This window comes from Bubalus bubalis, chromosome 3, assembly GCF_019923935.1.
Source record: "Bubalus bubalis isolate 160015118507 breed Murrah chromosome 3, NDDB_SH_1, whole genome shotgun sequence".
NCBI lineage: Eukaryota > Metazoa > Chordata > Mammalia > Artiodactyla > Bovidae > Bubalus > Bubalus bubalis.
The window spans coordinates 90,156,903-90,176,303 of NC_059159.1; the positions used below are offsets into that span (position 1 = coordinate 90,156,903).

The 19,401-nt window shown below is 39.6% G+C and overlaps 1 protein-coding gene across 1 annotated transcript in view; it reads left to right on the forward strand.

Moving 5' to 3' along the window:
* The first annotated feature begins 319 nt into the window (after nucleotides 1-319).
* BNC2 (basonuclin 2) overlaps nucleotides 320-19,401 on the forward strand; it is a 479,630-nt gene continuing 460,548 nt past the window's right edge. Inside the window, exon 1 of the mRNA XM_044939822.2 lies at nucleotides 320-338. The gene's annotated coding sequence lies outside the window, so the exon portion shown is untranslated. The remainder of the gene's footprint in view (nucleotides 339-19,401) is intronic.

The following is a 19,401-nucleotide window of genomic DNA, read 5'->3' on the forward strand; positions in this document are numbered from 1 at the left end:
GCCCCGCGCCCGCGCGCCTCGGGGGCCGCGTTTTCCACCAGTCCTGCGGCGGGAGGTAGAAGGGAGGGCGGGCAGGAAAGGGGAGCCCCCAGTCCACCCCGCTCCCGAAATCACCCATCAACTTGGCCCGAGTGTTGGAAGAGAGCTCCAGGTGGGAGGGCGGGTGTGCGCGCGGGCTCCGGGGGTTCGAGAAGGTCGCCCCTCTCGCGGCCCGCGAGCAAGGTGAGCGGCAGGCGAGCGGACGGCTCCAGGGAGTTGGGACGGGCCGGGAGGAAGGCGGGGGCTGATGGAGCGCTGGAAGGAGCTCGGGGCGGAGAGGCACGCCGTTTGGACCCACGGTAACTTTTAAAACTTGCCCGCGGGTGCGGGACCGGCGGCTGGGCGTGGGCGCCTGGGCGCGCTGGTGCGCCGCGCGGGGAGGACACCGCCGCCCCGTCCCTGGCACCTCTGCTTTTCCCCTCTTCTCGCCCTCCCATTCGGGAACCCTCCCTTTGTAAATGAAGAAAATGTAGGAAGTGCTCCTGGAGGTTTTCTGAAGAATGTGCAAAACGCTCGGCAGCAAAATCAACCTTTGAGAGACAGCGATTTGGAAGTGCAATTCGACACTAGCCGATTCTTGTTACTTACACATTGATTGCAGGGTGGCATTTGGGGCCCGGAGAGGGGGCAGGAGAAAAAAAGGAAAAAACCAAACACCTAACCCTAGGTGAAATTCTCTGTAAAGTGAGGCTGAGATTAAAAAAAAAAGTTCCAAGTCCAAGTGGTGGAAATGGGGAGGCTTGCGAAGCGAGATTTCAGCACAGCCCCTCCGCCCGAAGCGGCTTCTCTGCAGCGAGGCAGCGGGCAATTAACTCGCCGGGTGCTGAGCGCTCTGTCCGCTTTCGGGGAAGTGATTTGTTAGAGATGGGGCTGGACCACTCCCTTCCTTTTAGTTTGCCCCCACCCTTTGCTGCTGTTGTTGCCCCCTCTTGGGAATCTGATATACCGTGTTCCGCATGTAGATGGACTATGTAAGAGAAAGGGAGATAGCGGGTTGGCATTTTTTTCTCTTCCCTTCCCCCTAATGTGACATCTCTTGTTTCACTGATCAAAGTCACAACTGGAGTGTAGGACATGCGACTGTCAAATGCAGGCACCAAAAAAAAAAAAAAAAAAAAAAAGCGTGAGCCCAAGTCTGTGGTTACAGTAACGCTGACAGAAATTAAAGTGGTTTTGAAAGCAGCGTGCGATTTACGGTGGTTCCCATTTTACCCTAGAGTCAAGCTGTTGTAAAACTGATGTACAAAAGACATCATAAAATAATCCTGTGTACCCAGGATTAAAGTGGCAGAAAGTGGCCTGTTTTATTGTTTTTTATGTACTTAGTGGAGAGTTGCAATGGTTGGAACCTGTATTTAAGTGGAGGCGTCAAAACAAAATATTAAGTATATCTATTTAGCACTTGAGGGTTTTTCTTATAGCGGCTTTTTACCCAAGAACACTGTAAAAGACAGTTGTAGGTATTATTTTCTTTTCCCTTGCCCCCTAGCCTACATACTATTTGTCCACACATCTATTCCCAAATACTAGTCACTTTGAACAGTGGTTAAGTACATTTGTCACCCGCTGCTTTGTATTCTGCAGTTTCAGATATTACTGTGCACACACATACATTATTTAAGTGGTGGAATTTATTTTGGTGTAGTGTGTATGATCTGAGGACTTACTCGAGTCATGAGACGCTGTGCAAGTTAATAGAACTTGCTTCACCCTTTGGAATCACCCCCACCCCCTCAAGAAAATCCCTTGTGAACTTTCATAGGGTATCTGTGTTTTATGTTACATTTGTAGCTGCTTTATTTAAACCGTTCAGCCTTAATGAAGCTCTTGAAGCTTTCTGTTCCCGGAGAGCAGAGTATTTAAAATCCAGATTGCTAATCACTTTACCAAAGTACAGGAGTAGCTTCACCTGAGGGAAGCAATACTGAGCCTGGACATGAACTCTATTTGAGTATCCTGTGAGAAAAGTCTCAAACTGTCTTTTCCACCCCAGAGAATATTAAGTTCGCTGTTGTTTGCATGTAAGGCTTTGAAAAAGAACCAACCCCCGAGTGATTTTAAAAAATAAATAGAAAGAAGAATATTAATGGCGTTCATACCTTCCCAATACCTGATTTTTTTCTTCCCCCTGAAATGTAAGATACCTGTCAGGCAGGACTATGTGATTACAGAAAGCAGCAGACAAAAGCAGAGGTGACTATTGCTATATTAAAATGTAAGTGTTACAGTTTGAATTTTCATGTGAGAGTTTTTGAGTTCAGTGCTTTACATAACATTTTGTCCTAATCTTGCTTGCTGTCAGGGATGTTTCATGGTTGTGCAATTGCTGCAGTCAAGAATGCCAATTTGCATTCCAGGAGTGTCATTTGATTACTTTTATCTGCACAGCTCCAAGACCGGCCCAGACCTCTCGTTTCATCTTGCCATGTCACGAGTCAATGCTGTGTCGTCTTTTCAAAAATCTGCCTGATTTAGACAAGAAAGAAAAGTACTTTCATGTTGCAGCCGCAGTCCCCTGCTAACTTGTCAGCAGCAGGATATGATTCACTTGGGCCCAGAAGAATGGAACAGAGAGGCGGGTTAGGCGGTTCAATAAAGCCCACGGACAGGTAGTGTGTGACGTCCCCAGAGAGCCACAGTTAATGAAGAACAGGTCTGCTTAGTTCTCCACACGCTGACCTGGTGCTGTCCCCACAGTTTTCTCATTTGATCTTTCCCAGCAAATTGATCTTTTCTTGTATTTTTTTGCCTTCCAAGTTAGTCCTTGTGGGACTGAAATTAGCAGAGCAACTTAAGTTGGATAATACAGCTGTTCAGAAAAGAAGAAATTGGACACTGGCTCAAAAAGAGGTGGGGGGGTGGAGGGAGCTTTTCTTTTTGTTATTGTTTCTGGGAATATTTCTTATATTAAGGGAGCCCCAAATAGGTGATGACTTGAAGGTAGTGTTTCCCTTTATTTTTAATTTTAGAGTTAAGGTTCCACACCATTTTAAATGTTCCTTGAGTATTTGAAAGATAATCCTAATGAGTAGGATTTAGCATTTTTTCATATTCACTTGTTTGAAATGATTTGCTAGTCGACTTTGTGTCTTTTATGGCTATTGTGAGGTAGACTAAATATCAATGTCATACTTGGGCTGTATTATTTATATTCTTCTGTATCACGACAGGTCCAAGTTATCCAGGGCTGAATGGCATAAAAGATTAAACAATAAAAATTATTAACAGTGTTGTGTATAAATATTATGGTACATGGACATGTTTTCTACAAATTACCACCAGCCTCTTTTATATAAACACCACAAACACACTATTAATAAAATATTTTTAAAAATTTTCAAAATCCTGAATTTAAGTGTATGTTCTTAGAACTGAGACCAGATTACAAGTTCGAATTTCTGTAGATGGCTATTCTTGCATGTCCTTACTTTTTTTTATTAAACTTAATTTTAGCAAGTGAGTAAATCTAAGGTTGGGAATGTATATGTCCTTTAAACAGGTTAAAGTTTCACTTATAGAATTTTGTATATAAAGCTTAGGTTGGAAACAAGTAATAGATTCTTAACTCGTTGCGGACTTGAGGAGCACTGCTTTCTGAATTCCTCTGCAGCTGGTCTCATTTACCATCTACATCCTTACAAGAAACAGTTGAAAAACGTTTCTTGTGAAAGGGAGGCAGCCTCCTCAGATCTTTCCTGTTGGATGGGAATTACATAGGATCATTGGATCATTGGTTAGTAAACTCCTCACTGAAGAGCTAGAGGGAGCCTCATGATTTTATTAGATATACTTAAGGTTTTTTTTTTAAAAATCACTCTAGCAATCAGAATGTTGCAGGAAAAGAGTAGATAATGAGTACTGGCTTAGTATTTAGGCTTGGAGATGCTATTGTAGTTTCTCTTTTTTTTAAGCTGTGGTAGAAGCAGCAGAACTTTCTACAAGAACAGTCAAAATAGGATTTTCAGGGTTCTCTCTTTCAGATGGTCTGAAGATCAAGCAAAGTACATTCACAGATATTTTAAATCTGTTTTGGTTTGCTAAGGACTGCTTGTAGCTTTGTCCACTGATGGAGGTCTGTTAAAGAGGCCAACTTCAAAGTTCTGTTTACTGGAACTTCCTGTCAAATCACTGAGGAGGGGATACCTTCTTTCTGTTCACTCCAGACAACCTCCTGTCTTTTTGAAGTAGTTTGAGGCAGAACTGCCCTACTCTAGACAGAAAACTCCTTTCAGATAAATACTTCACAATATAAGCATAAATAGCAAACCATTTATAAAGCTGATGTATCAGAGATCAATAAATTAGTTAAATTTAAAGAAATAGAACTTAAGTGGTATTAAATTCAATATTATCTAATTTCACATTTATCACTAAAATTTGTGATACATTTACTTTAAATGGTCATTGATCATAATTTAAGTTTAATATTTATATGCTAGTTTTTAGTAGCATTACTTTGCACAAACTTATTTACCATTTAAGTAAATAGTATAATCCGGTGAGATAAACTACCCAGATTGGTCTTTTTTTAATCTCCAGCACAGTAGCTCTCATTATGTTGCTAGCCAATAAAAGCCTTTATTTGTTGCCTATTAGAACCCTCAGTACACGCAAGAGTTCAGCTATAATTTAATTTGGCTGTTCAAAGAGGCTCCCTTGTTTTAAAACATGTTCTCAGTATGCTTTTATAATTTATTGAGAACCTATATTCTAACTTGGGTATATGCATAGGAACACTTTTACAGATATATCATGTTCTAACATTTGGCCATAGCAAAGTCATACATTTTTCCCCTTTAACAAATAAATCTGTATCTAACAATGTCAATTTCTTTTTCTTTTTCTTTATTTTTACCTTGATGTTCTGGAGCATTTTTTTTTCAGTAATTTGAATAGCTTTGTTATGATTATTTATAATCAATTCCCCATGGAACATAACCTTCCCTTAGGGTGTAGTGAGTAGAGCACTGAAAAAAAGTTAATTCCATTATTAAGAATTCTAGTTGGGGACATTTCACTATTGTAGTCATTTGGAATTACAACAAAGTTTACCTTGTACTTCACACATTACTAGGGTGATAAATTCAGTTTCTTTACAGGAAACTGCTGGGAAGTTTTGCAGAGTGGAAGGTGGCTTGAGTGTTTCGGTTGATATCATTTGTAGCAAACCACTGAAGACTAGAACTTGACTATAGAACTCTAAAATAAGTATCAGGAATTCTTCTGCAAGGAAGGCAGAATGTGGAGCTGCTAAATGAGTCACCGCATGTATATCTTAGCAGTGGGAATCACATCAAGCCAGCCCTCCAGATACAGTATTTAATAGTTGTCAAAATGTACAGTATTGTTTTGGAACTTGTGGTTCACGAGTTCATAGTCTCTTGCTTTTTTGTGTTCAGTACAAAGATGTAACAGCCCACACAAAACATTTTTCTCTTATTATGACCTTACATTTGCCAAAGTGCCCCATGCTGAAATTCCTTTTCAGTATCTTTTTTTTTTTTTTTTCAGTCCAAAGCCAGACGTGTACCCAGACACAAAAGCCTCTGTGTATAGCAAGCTGTTTTAAATATTGTGACTCGACGATGTGCTGTCCTTTCTCTGCTTGAGCCAAGGATCTCTGCTCAGTGTCTGTGGATTACCAAGCTCCTTCTTTATTGTACCTCTTGTCAACCATTCCTATTCATTTAACCTTTCATTAGTGTCTGTGCAGCTTCACTGTCTGGAAAGGCAAGGAAAACCCGAAAGGCCCCACTGTCACAGTTATTAGATTTCTCGGTTACATCCCAGCAACCATAGAGAAGTGAGGGGAGACGCTATTGTCATGCGTGCTGCTGTCCTGGGGTGCGGCCCTTCTGTGCACGGCAAAGACATGTGCCACATGTTGATATGCATCCCGGGGATGAATGCGCAACACGGGGCATAGGCTGCCGCTGGCAGTAATGAGCTTTGTAGGAGTTATTGCAGAGACCAACAGTTTGTGAAGGAATTCTGCTTAACAGGCCAAGGAGATAGACAGAGTTGAGGGCTGCCAAGATTTGCCTGTGCGGAGCTTAAGTCAGTCACATTGTTTCAGCTAAAACTTCCTTTGAGGAGAGAACCGATATATTGGACCGTAAGGAATAGTCTTATTTTCATTTCTTAATCTTTCAGAGGACACCAGTGATGTTTCTGGTGACTATTCGGTGTATTATAACTAGTTTTTATACTGGCCAAATCCTGCCTGTGAATAAATCTATTTGCAGTTTGTCTTACTTCTTCTATATCTAAAAGAGAATTTAAGAGATGTTTCCTGGATGTCATATATGTGTTTTCAAGTCTTATGTTAGTTTCCCCCTGTTGATTTCCCTCTCACATCTTTTGTGTTATTCCTTGATGCTTTAAAAATGCATTTGCCTCATTGCTTCAATGTAAAGGAAGAAAAAAATGAACATTGAATTATTTGCAAATTATAATGAACAATATGTACAAATTTTGGATTGGGAAATGCTACTCAATATCTTAAAAAGATTCATTGAATTACTTTTTAAGAATTCTCAAGACATTTGAACAGGTAAATTATAATACCTGTATCTCTCTCTATACACAAGTTCACTTTTTTAAATTAGGAAAATATTTGTTGCTAGGGGCGACTAGAATATTTTTTGTCTTTCTAATATAAATAATTTTTGTCAGTTTACTAAACTGTTTTGGTGTTCCCCAATAGCTTTGCAAAAATATACAATATTACAGAATCCTTATAAAGTGATTTTTAAATTTTACATGACCTTACCGTTTTTAGCCAAGCCTAAAATTTTCATAGTTATACTTGAAACTTTCTCTGGTGAGTTCTTGAGAATTCTTTTCATGGTATCTTGTGGGCTAGGTTATCTTTGTTTCAGAGAGGAGAGATGAGCTATTTCCACATTCATTTTTTCAGGTAGGATGATCCTCCCCAGGGAAATACATATTCATTCAGTAATTGACAGCTAAGTGCCCAGCCAGCCTAGGGCTGTGTCCCAGTCTCTGGACCATTGGGTGGGAAGTTCTATGCAGATAGTAAGATGACTGTACCTTGATCCTCTCAGGTGACCTGGTGGCCTTCCCATGATCAGGGCAGGGGTATGTTAGTTTTCTCTCTTCTAGTGTTTCTGTTCCCATTCATTGTGGTTTGTGTTAGAAGTAGAAGAGGAAGGAGGGGCTTTCTAGGCTATAATTTTACCTTTCCCACAAAAGCCATGTGGTAGTTAAAAGGAATGCATGGCAGGAGCTGGTCTCTACACGAATCCTGCACCTATCTTTCCTATGATCAGTATCTCAGTTGGCTGATCACACCTTGGAGAGAGATTGTACCACTATCCACTCCAGAGTGAGAATGGCCCTGAGCCTGGGTTTAGAGGCAGGTCCCAGTCTATAGTCTACCTAGGACTGAGAGCCTCCATTTCATCCTTGGTAAAATAAGTGATTTTTATAATTTCTATGTTTCTTTCCAGTTGGAGCATGTTATGTTTTATGTTATAGGGCTATCTAATCAGAACCATTAACCATTTTTAATATATATAATTTTAACCAGTTGTATATATTGAGATATAATTCATATGCTTAAAATGTACGATTAATAACATTCCTTGGTATGGCTATAGCATGTTTTATTTGTTTATTCCTCCAATGATTGACATTTGGGTAGTGTGGACTTCTTTATTATTATACGTAATACTGCTGTGAACATTGGTGTGCGTGTGTTCCATTTTCACTTTCGTTAGGGATATACCTAGGAGTGGACTTGCTGAGTCATGTGGCAGCTGTCTTTGCACCTTTTGAGAAATTGCCAGATCGTTTTCCAAAGCAGCTGCATATTTTACATTTCCACTAACAGTGTGTAAGTTCTCTAATCTCTTCACATCCTCTCCAACCTGTTACTGTTTGTCTTTTAATTTAACAATCCTGGTGGGTGTCAAGTGATTTTGATTTGAATTTCCTGGAGTGGTACTGATGTTGGGCATCATTTTATATGCTTAGTGGCCATTTGTATATCTTCTCTGTATAGCAGAAATGTCTTAAATCCTCTACTCATTTTTCATTTAGGTTGTCTTTTTGTTGTTGAGTTGTAAGAGCTCTTTATATATTCTGGTGGTGGTGGTGTTTAGTTGCTAAGTTGTGTCTGACTCTTTGGAACCTCATGGACTGTAGCCTGTCAGGCTCCTCTGTCCATGGGATACTGGAGTAGGTTGCCTTCTTGAGGTGATCTTTCCAATCCAGGAATTGAACCTGTGTCTCCTGCATTAGCAGGTTGGATTCTTTACTGCTGAGCCAGCCAGGAAATGCCTTTTATATTCTGGACACAAGTCTTTTATTAGATACAAGATTTGTAAGTATTTTCTCCCATTCTGTAGGTTGTTTTACTGTTTTTACAATGTCCTTTGAAGCACAGAAGCTTTACATTTTGATAAAATCCAATTTATTTTTTCTTTTGCTGTTTGTACTTTTGGTGTGCTAAGGAACCATATTCTAACTCAAGGTCATGAATATTTACTCCTGTGTTTTCTTCTAAGGGTGGTACAGAACCTGCCTGCTAATGCAGGAGACATAAGAGACATGGCTTCGATCCCTGGGTTGGGAAGATCTCCTGGAGGAGGGCATGGCAACCTACTCCAATATTCTTGCCTGGAGAATTCCATGGACAGAGGAGCCTGGCGAGCTACAGTCCACAGGGTCACACAGAGTCGGAAATGACTGAAGTGACTTAGCACTTAGCACTATCTTAAGAGTCTTATAGTTTGAGCACTTACATATAAGTCTTTGATTCACTTACGCTAACTTTTGTGTATAATATGAGTAGGGGTCCAACTTCATTCTTTTGAATATGGATATCTTAGTTGTTCCCAGCACCGTTGTTTGACAATTCCTTTCCCCTTTGAATTTCATGATACCTTTTTGGGAAAATCATTTGACCATAGATGTAGAGGGGTTTAATTGTGGAATCTTCACTTGGTTCCATTGGTCTGTATGTTTATCCCTGTACAAGTTCTACACTGTCTTAATTACTATAGTTTTGCATTGTTTGCAACTGAGAGGTATGTGTCTTCCAACTTTGTTCTTCTTTTTCAAGATTATTTTAGCTCTTCTTGGTTCGTTTACAATTATTTTAAAAATTATTTTTATTACGGTAAAAATAACACAATTTATTTATTTTAAAATTTTATTTATTTTTGGGTGCACTGGGTCTTTGTTGCTATGAACAGGCTTTCTCTAGTTGTGGCATGCGGACATCCCCTTGTGGCGGCTTCTCTTCTTGTCGAGCGTGGGTTCTGGGATGTGCGGGCTCAACAGATGTGGCACGCAGAGTGAGTTGCCCCGCAGCATGTGGAATCTTCCTGGACCAGGGATTGAGTTCATGTCCTCTGCACTGGCAGGGAGATTCTTAACCACTGGACGACCGGGCAAGTCCAACACATAAAATTTAATGATTTCATTATTTTAAGTATACGTTATAGTACTGTTAGCTGCGCCTTTTCATACAACAGATTGTTAGAACTTTTTCACCTTGCAAAATGTAAGGTTTATACCCATGCCTATTGAACAACAGTTCGCCATTTCCTGTCCTCATAGCCCCTGGCCAACCACTGTTCTACATTTGAAGGATTTGACTACTTTAAGTACTTTGTATAAAGGAAACAATGCATTTATATGAAGTATTTAAGTAGGATAGTCACATCTGTCCTGTGACTGGCTTATTTCACTTAGCATGATGTCCTTGAGGTTAATGCATGTTGTAGCACATGACAGGATTTCCTTTTTTTTTTTTAAGGCTGAATAATTCATTGTATATATATATACACACCACATTTTCTGTACCCATTGGTCCTTAGATGGACATTTAGATTGAGTTCCCCATCTTGGCTATTGTGATGATGCTGCGAACATGGATGTGCAAATAACTCTGAAAGATTCTGCTTTCAGTTCGTTTAGATATATATCCAGAAATGGGTTGCCGGATCATATAGTAGTTATCTTTTAAATTTTTTAAGGAACCTCTGTTCTGTTTTCTCTGGCTACTGCCCCATTTTACATTCCCACAACAGTGCACACGGGTTTCAGTTTTTCCACATCCTTGTCAATGCTTATTACTTTTTGTGTTTTTTTTTTTTTAAAGCAGTGGCCTAACAGATAAGAGGTTATATCTCATTGTTTTGACTTGAATTTCCCTGATGATTAATGATGTCGAGTATCATTTCTTTCTTTTTTTTTTTTTTTTGGCATCTCTGGGTGGCATGTAGGAGAAGGCAATGGCACCCCACTCCAGTACTCTTGCCTGGAAAATCCCATGGGCAGAGGAGCCTGGTAGGCTGCAGTCCATGGGGTCGCTTAGAGTCGGACACGACGGAGTGACTTCACTCTCACTTTTCACTTTGATGCATTGGAGAAGGAAATGGCAACCCACTCCAGTACTCTTGCCTGGAGAATCCCAGGGACGGGGGAGCCTGGTGGGCTGCTGTCTATGGGGTCACACAGAGTCAGACACGACTGAAGCGACTTAGCAAGGGTGGCATGTGGGATCTTAGTTCTCTGACCAGGGATCAAACCCACGCTACCTGCAGTGAAAGCATGGAGTCTTAACCGCTGGACTGCCAGGGAAGTCCCCTTTTGCACATTTTTTAATTGGATTATTTGATTTTAGGTTGTTGAGTTGAGGAGTGCTTCATATATTCTTGATATTAACCCCTATCAGAAATGTGGTCTGCAAATATTTTCTCCTATTCAGTAGGTTGCTTTTTCTGTTGATTACTTCCTTTGCTCTACAGAAGTTTTTAAGTTTGAAATAGCCCTATTTGTCTTTTCTTTCTATTGTTGCCCTTAGCAGTATGCTTTTTCTTTTTACTTTACAAACCCCATGTATTTGGAAATTAAATGTCCACCTTTAAATGATTGGCGTATCTAAGAAGCCATAACAAGGAAAATTAGAAAATGTTTGTAACAGAATAAAAATGAAAAGAGAATTTAGCAGAATTTGTTGCATGCAGCTAAAGCGGCTCAATGCAACTAAATACAGTGTGGAACCTTGAATAACGTATGAAAACAAATAGTGGACACTGGCATAAAATTTTGTGAAATTTGGACATAAATCTGCACTTTAGTTAATAATACCTTAGTAGTTTACCTTTAAAACTCAGAATTCTCTGATCCTCTGAAGAGTAAAGGCTACATTAGGAAAGTACATTTATTATGTGAGTAAGAAACTCTGGTGGTACTCCAGAGGACAAGAAATACATCATCTGGTAGCCAAAAGGTGCTGGCTCTTAGCTCCCTGAGAAACACCCTGGTTATACTGTGATGTTTCTTAATTATCATTGAGTTTAAAAGCATTCTGGGTGTTCTCTATAAGAGATGCACATCATGCCCTGGAAGGTGGTATTAAGTACCTAGAAATAATTATTTCTAGTTTAATAAATACCTCAAAAGAAAAAAAAATTGTTGAGAAAATTTGTCATCCTGGACATTCCTTTGTAACTAAAAATACCACCCACCAGTGATTAAAACGGAAACATTACTATATGATCTCAAACCCAGGCTAATCGGTCCACTTATGTTTTAAATAAATGCACGTGTGCGTGCTCAGTCGCTTCAGTGGTGTTTGACTCTTTGTTGACCCTATGTAGCCTGCCAGTCTCCTCGTCCATGGAATTCTCCAGGCAGGAACACTGGAGTGGGCTGTCATGCCCTCCTCCAAGGGATCTTACCTACCCAGGAATCAAGCCTGTGACTCCTGCGTCTCCTGCATTGCAGGCAGATTCTTTACCCACTGAGCCACCTGGGAAGCCACTTTGAATAAATACTATGTTCAAATCTGGCATGGCACGTTTGGAGACGTGAGCTTGTTTTAAAGTTTACCTGACAAATTTTGTAATTAAAATACCTGATCGTTGAATTAGAGAAGCTTGAGAACAAATGAAAGATAAGGTAATTTGGATGACCTAAGAAAATTTGTTCCCTTAAAGATGTAATTTTTTCTTTATTCATGCTAATAAAAGACTTATATTTATATCTCCATTTAAAGTAATTGCTTTTATAGTATGCTGATGAGCCATTCTTGTTTAACTGCATTGTCTGTTTTTGGCCTTTTGCCAGTTAGTTTGGACAAAAGTTTCATTATTCATTCAGTATCAACTATTAATTACATGGCTAACTGATCAAATATATATGTGGAGAGTATGTATTTTTCCTTCTGTAACGTTTACCTAGGTTACATTAAAAATAAATGTAGAAAAAATAATAATAGGTTTAAAAAATTAAAATTTAAAAAAGAAAGGAGAGAAAGAGAAAAAAAGAAAAAAAAAGAGGAGAACTCCACAGAACTGCAAAAGCCCAATGTAGAGGCAGGGTTTTAGGACAACAATAAAAAATGTGACTGGGGAAAAAAAAAAAATCTCAAAAGCTTAATTGGATTTCTTAGTGCCAATAAAATTGACAACAGAAAGTGGACAAAAGGGAATAAAAAAAAAGAAAAAATCCAAAAGAATCTACAGAACAAGTCAAAAAATACGAATAATAAATGTTTTTCTTGAGTCAAAAAAAAATTAATTAACCAATTTTAAATCGTATCTTATGATATACAATTACTTTTCTCTTGGTGAAAATTCTAAAGAGGATTTAAAATCATTTATAAAAATTAGTATGGTAGAAAATCTTATGTTTACCATACACTTGATTTTTGGTTTTATCAAATTTCATTATACCAAATGGCACATTTTTATTAACATTGAGCAATAAATTAATGCTGCTTTTCTGTTTCACATATTTTGACATGTGCTCATATGTATCTTGTTTTATATGTACACGGAATGACAGCATCATGTGTACTTTTATTTGTATCTTTCATGGTTTAGGGACGTAAAGTATGAAATTACCTGGAAAAATACAGCCTTACAAAGTAAGTTTACTTACTCCTCCGTCCTGTGGTGTTTAATCTTCCTGTAATACACATTTTACAGTAATGGGTTAGGGATGTTTATTCTGTTAACATGTGTTATGCCAACAGGTATGCTTCTGGAAGTTAAGTGTGATAGTTCAGTGTTTCCTTTCACTCAAAATGGTGATTGGAGACAAAGCATTGTATTTGTTCAAACTGGTTTCCAATAGACTAAAACGTTAATTTCGCTTCAGAGTACGTTAACTCTGAATTGACATGAAAAAGTAGATATTTTTAAACTCAAGAATTCTGCCATGTGTTAAACCATATTTTTTACTCTATTAACTGTCGTTTGCAAAAAAAATATTTTCACATTACATATTTAAGTCTGTTCATTGGTCTTTGCAGTATCACTTATGTCCATAAACAGCAACTAGTCACTGAGAGGACACTTCTGTGTACAGAGGACAGTGATGATTAGATCGAATGAAATTGTGTGTGTGTGTGTGTATAGTGACAAATTGATAGTCTGCAACTTCCTTATGGGAGAGGGAGAAAATAGTGTAGGGGGAAGGGTTTGGCACTTAACGTGCATTTTCATACTGCAGTAACACCTGATACAGTGTTTTTGTAGTTTTAGGTATATGTATGGATAGATGGATAAATATTGAGCGTATCACTGAATATTTCTTTTTTAAATATGTGTATCTTATTTGGCTGTACGGGGTCTTAGTTGTGGCATGTGGGATCTAGTTCCCTGACCAGGGATTGAACTGGTGCCCACTGCATTGGGAAGGTGGAGTCTTAGTCACTGGACCACCAGGGAAGTCCTTATATATTTCATTAATATTGTCAAATTGTGTTTCTGAAATATAGATATGCCAAAGTAATCTATTACTAGACAACAGGTAAATATCAGTTACTATGTGTAGAATAATGTGCTGTAGATTTGCATGAAACGTTAGATAATAGTATACTGATATGATAAAAATAAGTATGAAAATGATTGAGTTTTTAATGTCGGCCTGGAAGTTGTGGTTGCTACCACTTTCCACGGTATTACACATTTTTTTTTATTATTTTAGATTGTAATTAAACAGGCACTTACATTTCTGTGATATACATGATACTCTGTTCCATGCTATAGGTCTAAGAGAGGAGGTTTCAGAAGCTCTAACCCTAACATGAAGGGGCACAGAGTTCATTGGCAGGAAGATATTCAGTATCTTGAAAGAATAACCATAGTCCAGGGGACTGGCACTAGTCTTTGTATGTTTAGAAATCTAATGTTTTGTCAGTACATGCTTGAAAGAGATGAGTCCTTCATGGACTCGTTCAGCTTGTTCACTGACTGAGGGTTGGAGATTACATACCCGTCCCCACGTGCATGCACACAGACCATGTGAACATGTGCGTAACTGCAGACCATATTAGGCGGAATACTTCCATGCTTCTGTTGGCATGCTTAGCTCATTCTCTTCTTTTGTAGGCAAATTTAAGTAGGGAATCAAATTATAATTCACATGTTGCTTATTGCTTTATGAGCTTGGGATTTGAACAGAGAATATTAAGGATGGAAGTGGACTCTGTAAGGGCCTCTCCTGTCTATAGAGAAATCCTTTCCAATGGCATCTGCTGTCTACAGTGCACACTTCAGGCTCCTCACTTCTGGACTGTGCTTGGAAGAGCATTGACAAAATTGAACCCTCTTCCTTTTTTTCTACCTCCCATTCACCTTCTGATTGATAAATTCTTTTTTTCTCTGGATATGTTAATATTCTCAAGCAGATATTAGTTAACTGTCCTGGGAGCTACTTGTTAAGGTGACTTTGCATCTGTTTGGGTTTTTATGGATATAATGCAGATGGCAATCTCATTCATTTTAAATTTCTTCGGAGGTACCTCATGCTGCAACATTACATGTAATGTGTTTTGTATATGGGTATGTGAGAATGGTGGGAAGCTACAGGATAAGACTGCAGTTTCCCGGAGGAAAAAAGATGTATAAGGGGGGGAAAAATAATAAGGTTTAAGACCAGTTAAATACCTTCTACAGAAAGTTTCTATTTAATAGAAGATGTTATTTCTCTTGTAGAGAAATGTCTCAATTTGAGGTTGGCCTTATATATATAGATGGAATGGGCTCCCCTTTGGCTCAGTGGTAAAGAATCTGCCTGCAGTGCAGGAAACGTAGGTTCAGTCCTTGGGCTGGAAAGATCCTCTGGAGGAGAAAATGGTAACCTACTTCAATATTCTTGCCTGGAAAATTCCATGCACAGAGGAGCCTGGCAGGCTGTGGTACACAGTCACGAAGAGGTGGACATGACTAAGCATGCAAAGATGCCTTATATATAGATGGGATACTCTACAATCTAAAGTTTAATAGTGTGTGTGTGTGTGTGTGTGTGTGTGTGTGTTGGGGGGGTGCGTTTAATCTTGCATCTATTTTCTGTGATAGAAGTGAAAGTGAAAGTCGCTCGATTGTGTCCAATTCTTTGCGACCCCATAGACTTCTCCAGGCCAGAATATTGGGAGTGGGTAGCCTTTCCCTTTTCTAGGGGATCTTCCCAACCCAAGGATCGAACCCAGGTCTCCCGCACTGCAGGTGGATTCTTTACCACAATGGAAACCCAAGAATACTGGAGTGGGTAGCCTATCCCTTCTCTAGCAGATCTTCCCAACCGAGGAATTGAACCAGGGTCTCCTGCATTGCAGGTGGATTCTTTACTGACTGAGCTATCAGGGAAGCCCATGTGATAGAATAAATTTGTCAATTACTTTGGGATTCTATTTTCTATTATACAGTTAGGGCCAAGATTAGATTTTAAAGATTCTACCGTTTCACATTGCATGATATTCAGCATCTCTTTGTTATACTATTTTGTGGATGCCAAAAATGACCAGCAAGATAAATGACTTGGCATTGGTTGATTCCAGAAACTTCTTTCACTTTGGTCTTTTATTCTCTTTAGAGCACTTTAATATCAATTAGATTTTGACTAGGGAGAAACATTTGTTAGGAGAAGAGAAGGAAGGAGGATAAGGCACTGAGTATCTCCTGAGGATAGACTTGGTGGACTGTATGTACCTCCTGTTCCGGTTTCCTTGGATCTAGTCTAACTTTCATCTTGTGTCCCTGTTTCAGTCTGCAGTCTGTGCGTTTCAGAGCAATTGAGGTACACTTGTGTAGTGTGAGGCTTTTATTATTTAAGCCCTCATGGTTGAATATGTGTCCAGTTTTAAATTTGAAAAGATGTCAGAACCAAGGTAGGGTGATAATGGAGAGAATGGAGAAACTGCACAGGAAATGTTGAACACTGATAAAAACTGTAGTTTGAAAAATACATTGAAAAACAAAGGGCCAGTTAAAATGAGTGCCATGAGACGTATTTCTGTGATTCACCAACCTTCGTGTTCACCATATTTCCCCCCGGCATCTTTCAGGGTCTCCTCTTGTGCCTGTCATCCATGGCCAAGTCCTATTAGATCTGTCTTCTAACTTCCTGCCCATTCACCATCACCCTGGTCCATAGCCCACCTACTGCCCTTTACCTGCAGTATTATTCACTTCTAACTGCCCCAGTGCTTCTGTCCTTGCCTCTCTCCTCCCCACCACACTCAGAGGACTCTTCACGGAGAAATCACTTCCCCATCGCAAAAACTTCCAGTCTCTTCTTTCATCTTACAACACGTGCATTGAAGATCCAAACTCCTACTGTGACTGAAAGGGAAATGTTCAATGTCATCCTTGCCCAGTGCTCCAAAATCATTTTCTACCACTGTTCACTCTGCTCCCATTTCCTAACCTCCTTGCTGGTCACTGAACATGCCAAATTTGTCCCTTCCTCAGGCCTTTGCATGTGGTTTTTCTCTGCTTGGAATGCTCTTCTCCCAGATTTTTGCATAGCTTCCTCCCTTATTGCATTCATTTCTCCTTGAAAATACCATCCATTCAGGGGACTTTGGTGGTGGTCCAGTGGTTAAGATGCTGTGCTTCCAATGCAGAGGGCAAGGGTTGGATCCCTAATCAGGGAATTAAGATGCCACATACTGAGTGGTACGGCCAATAAAATAAAATAAAAAATCAAGTGCCTTTTGTGTGTGCGTGCATGCTAAGTCCCTTCAGTCGTAGCAGACTCTTTGTGACCCCGTGGACTGTAGCCTGCCAGGCTTTTCTGTCCGAGGGATTTCCATGCAAGAATACTGGAGTGAGTTACCATGTCCTCCTCCAGGGGATCTTACCGACCCAGGGATCGAACCCACATTTCCTGTGGCTCCTGCCTTGCAGGTGGATTCTTTACTGCTGAGCCACCAGGAAGCCTAAGTGCCTTCTGCAGACAATGTTAAAAATATATTAAAAAAACGGAAAATGTCATTTCTTCAAAGAGAACTTACAACTTTCCTCTCCTGGCTGCCTTTCTACCCTGTATGTTTCTTTGACTTCTAACCCTGATTTTTTTCTCAGTAGCATTAATCACCACTTGAAACTGTATTTAATTTGTTTGCTTATATGCAGCTTATTAATTGTCTTTTCCCTTCCTGTTTGGATGCCAAACTCCCTAAGAACAGGGACCTTTGCCTGTCTTGTTAATTTCTGAATTTCTGCTTTCTGTAGCAGTGCCTGGTATGGGAAACACTCAGCAGATGTTTATTGAGTGAATGAGAATTTTGTGTGTGTGTGTGTAGTCGCTAAGTTGTATCTGAGTCTTTTGTGACAAGCTTAACTGGATACTTGGTGACCTCAGTTTTTTAGAACAGCTTTCAGTTCAGTTCAGTCGCTCATTCGTGTCCGACTCTTTGTGACCCCGTGAATCGCAGCACGCCAGGCCTCCCTGTCCATCACCAACTCCCGGAGTTCACTCAGACTCACGTCCATCGAGTCAGTGATGCCATCCAGCCATCTCATCCTCTGTCGTCCCCTTCTCCTCCTGCCTCCAATCCCTCCCAGCATCAGAGTCTTTTCCAATGAGTCAGCTCTTCGCATGAGGTGGCCAAAGTCCTGGAGTTTCAGCTTATTGGGATACAATTCACATGCCATACAGTTCACCACTGTAGGTTTTACAGTTCCATGTTGCAGTTACTGTATATGCTATTTTGAAGGATATTGGGAAATAAATGATAAACTTAGAACTTGGAAGGAAGTCTAGTTAGGTATTCTCAAGTTAAAGGAAGTTTATAACATTTGAAAACCTTGTTAACAAAATTCTTGATAGAATTTATAAACTTGGTATAATTAATATACTAATAAATGTTCTAAGGAAACTTGAAAATCACAAATAAGTACATACAAATAAGTATTATTCTGTATAAAATAGTCACCCTAGAACATCATACATTGATGGTACCATAGCTTAAAATGTTTTGGAGCCCATCATTTGGAATTGGCTTTAGACAGTCTGTGTCCTATTGTTCTAAGTATTTTCAGTTCCAACAAATTTTTTGCGACAAAAATTTTGGTTTGGAACCGGAGATCAAATCGCCAGCATCCATTGGCTCATTGAAGAAGCATGAGAGTTCCAGAAAAAACATCTATTTCTGCTTTATTGATTATGCCAAAGCCTTTGACTGTGTGGATCACAACAAACTGTGGAAAATTCTTACAAAGGTGGGAATACCAGACCACCTGATCTGCCTCTTGAGAAATCTGTATGCAGGTCAGGAAGCAACAGTTAGAACTGGACATGGAACAACAGACTGGTTCCAAATTGGGAAAGGAGTACGTCAAGGCTGTATATTGTCACCTTGCTTATTTAACTTTTATGCAGAGTACATTATGAGAAACGCTGGGCTGGAAGAAGCACAAGCTGGAATCAAGATTGCCGGGAAAAATATCAATAACCTCAGATATGCAGATGACACCACCCTTATGGCAGAAAGCGAAGAAGAACTAAATAACCTCTTGATGAAAGTGAAAGAGGAGAGTGAAAAAGTTGGCTTAAAGCTCAACATTCAGAAAACTAAGACCATGGCATCTGGGCCCATCACTTCATGGGAAATAGATGGGGAAACAGTGGAAACATTGGCTGACTTTATTTTTGGGGGGCTCCAAAATTACTGTAGATGGTGATTGCAGCCATGAAATTAAAAGACGCTTACTCCTTGGAAGAAAAATTATGACCAAGCTATATAGCACATTAAAAAGCAGAGAAGTTACTTGGCCAACAAAGGTCCGACTAGTCAAAGCTGTAGTTTATCCAGTAGTCATGTATGGATGTGAGAGTTGGACTGTGAAGAAGGCTGAATACTGAAGAATTGATGCTTTTGAACTGTGGTGGTGAATAAGACTCTTGAGAGTCCCTTGGACTGCAAAGAGATCCAACCAGTCCATTCTAAAGGAAATCAGTCCTGGATATTCATTGGAAGGACTGATGCTGAAGCTGAAACTCCAGTCCTTTGGCCACCTGATGTGAATAACTGACTCATTTGAAAATACCCCGATGCTGGGAAAGATTGAAGGTGGGAGAAGAAGGGGACAA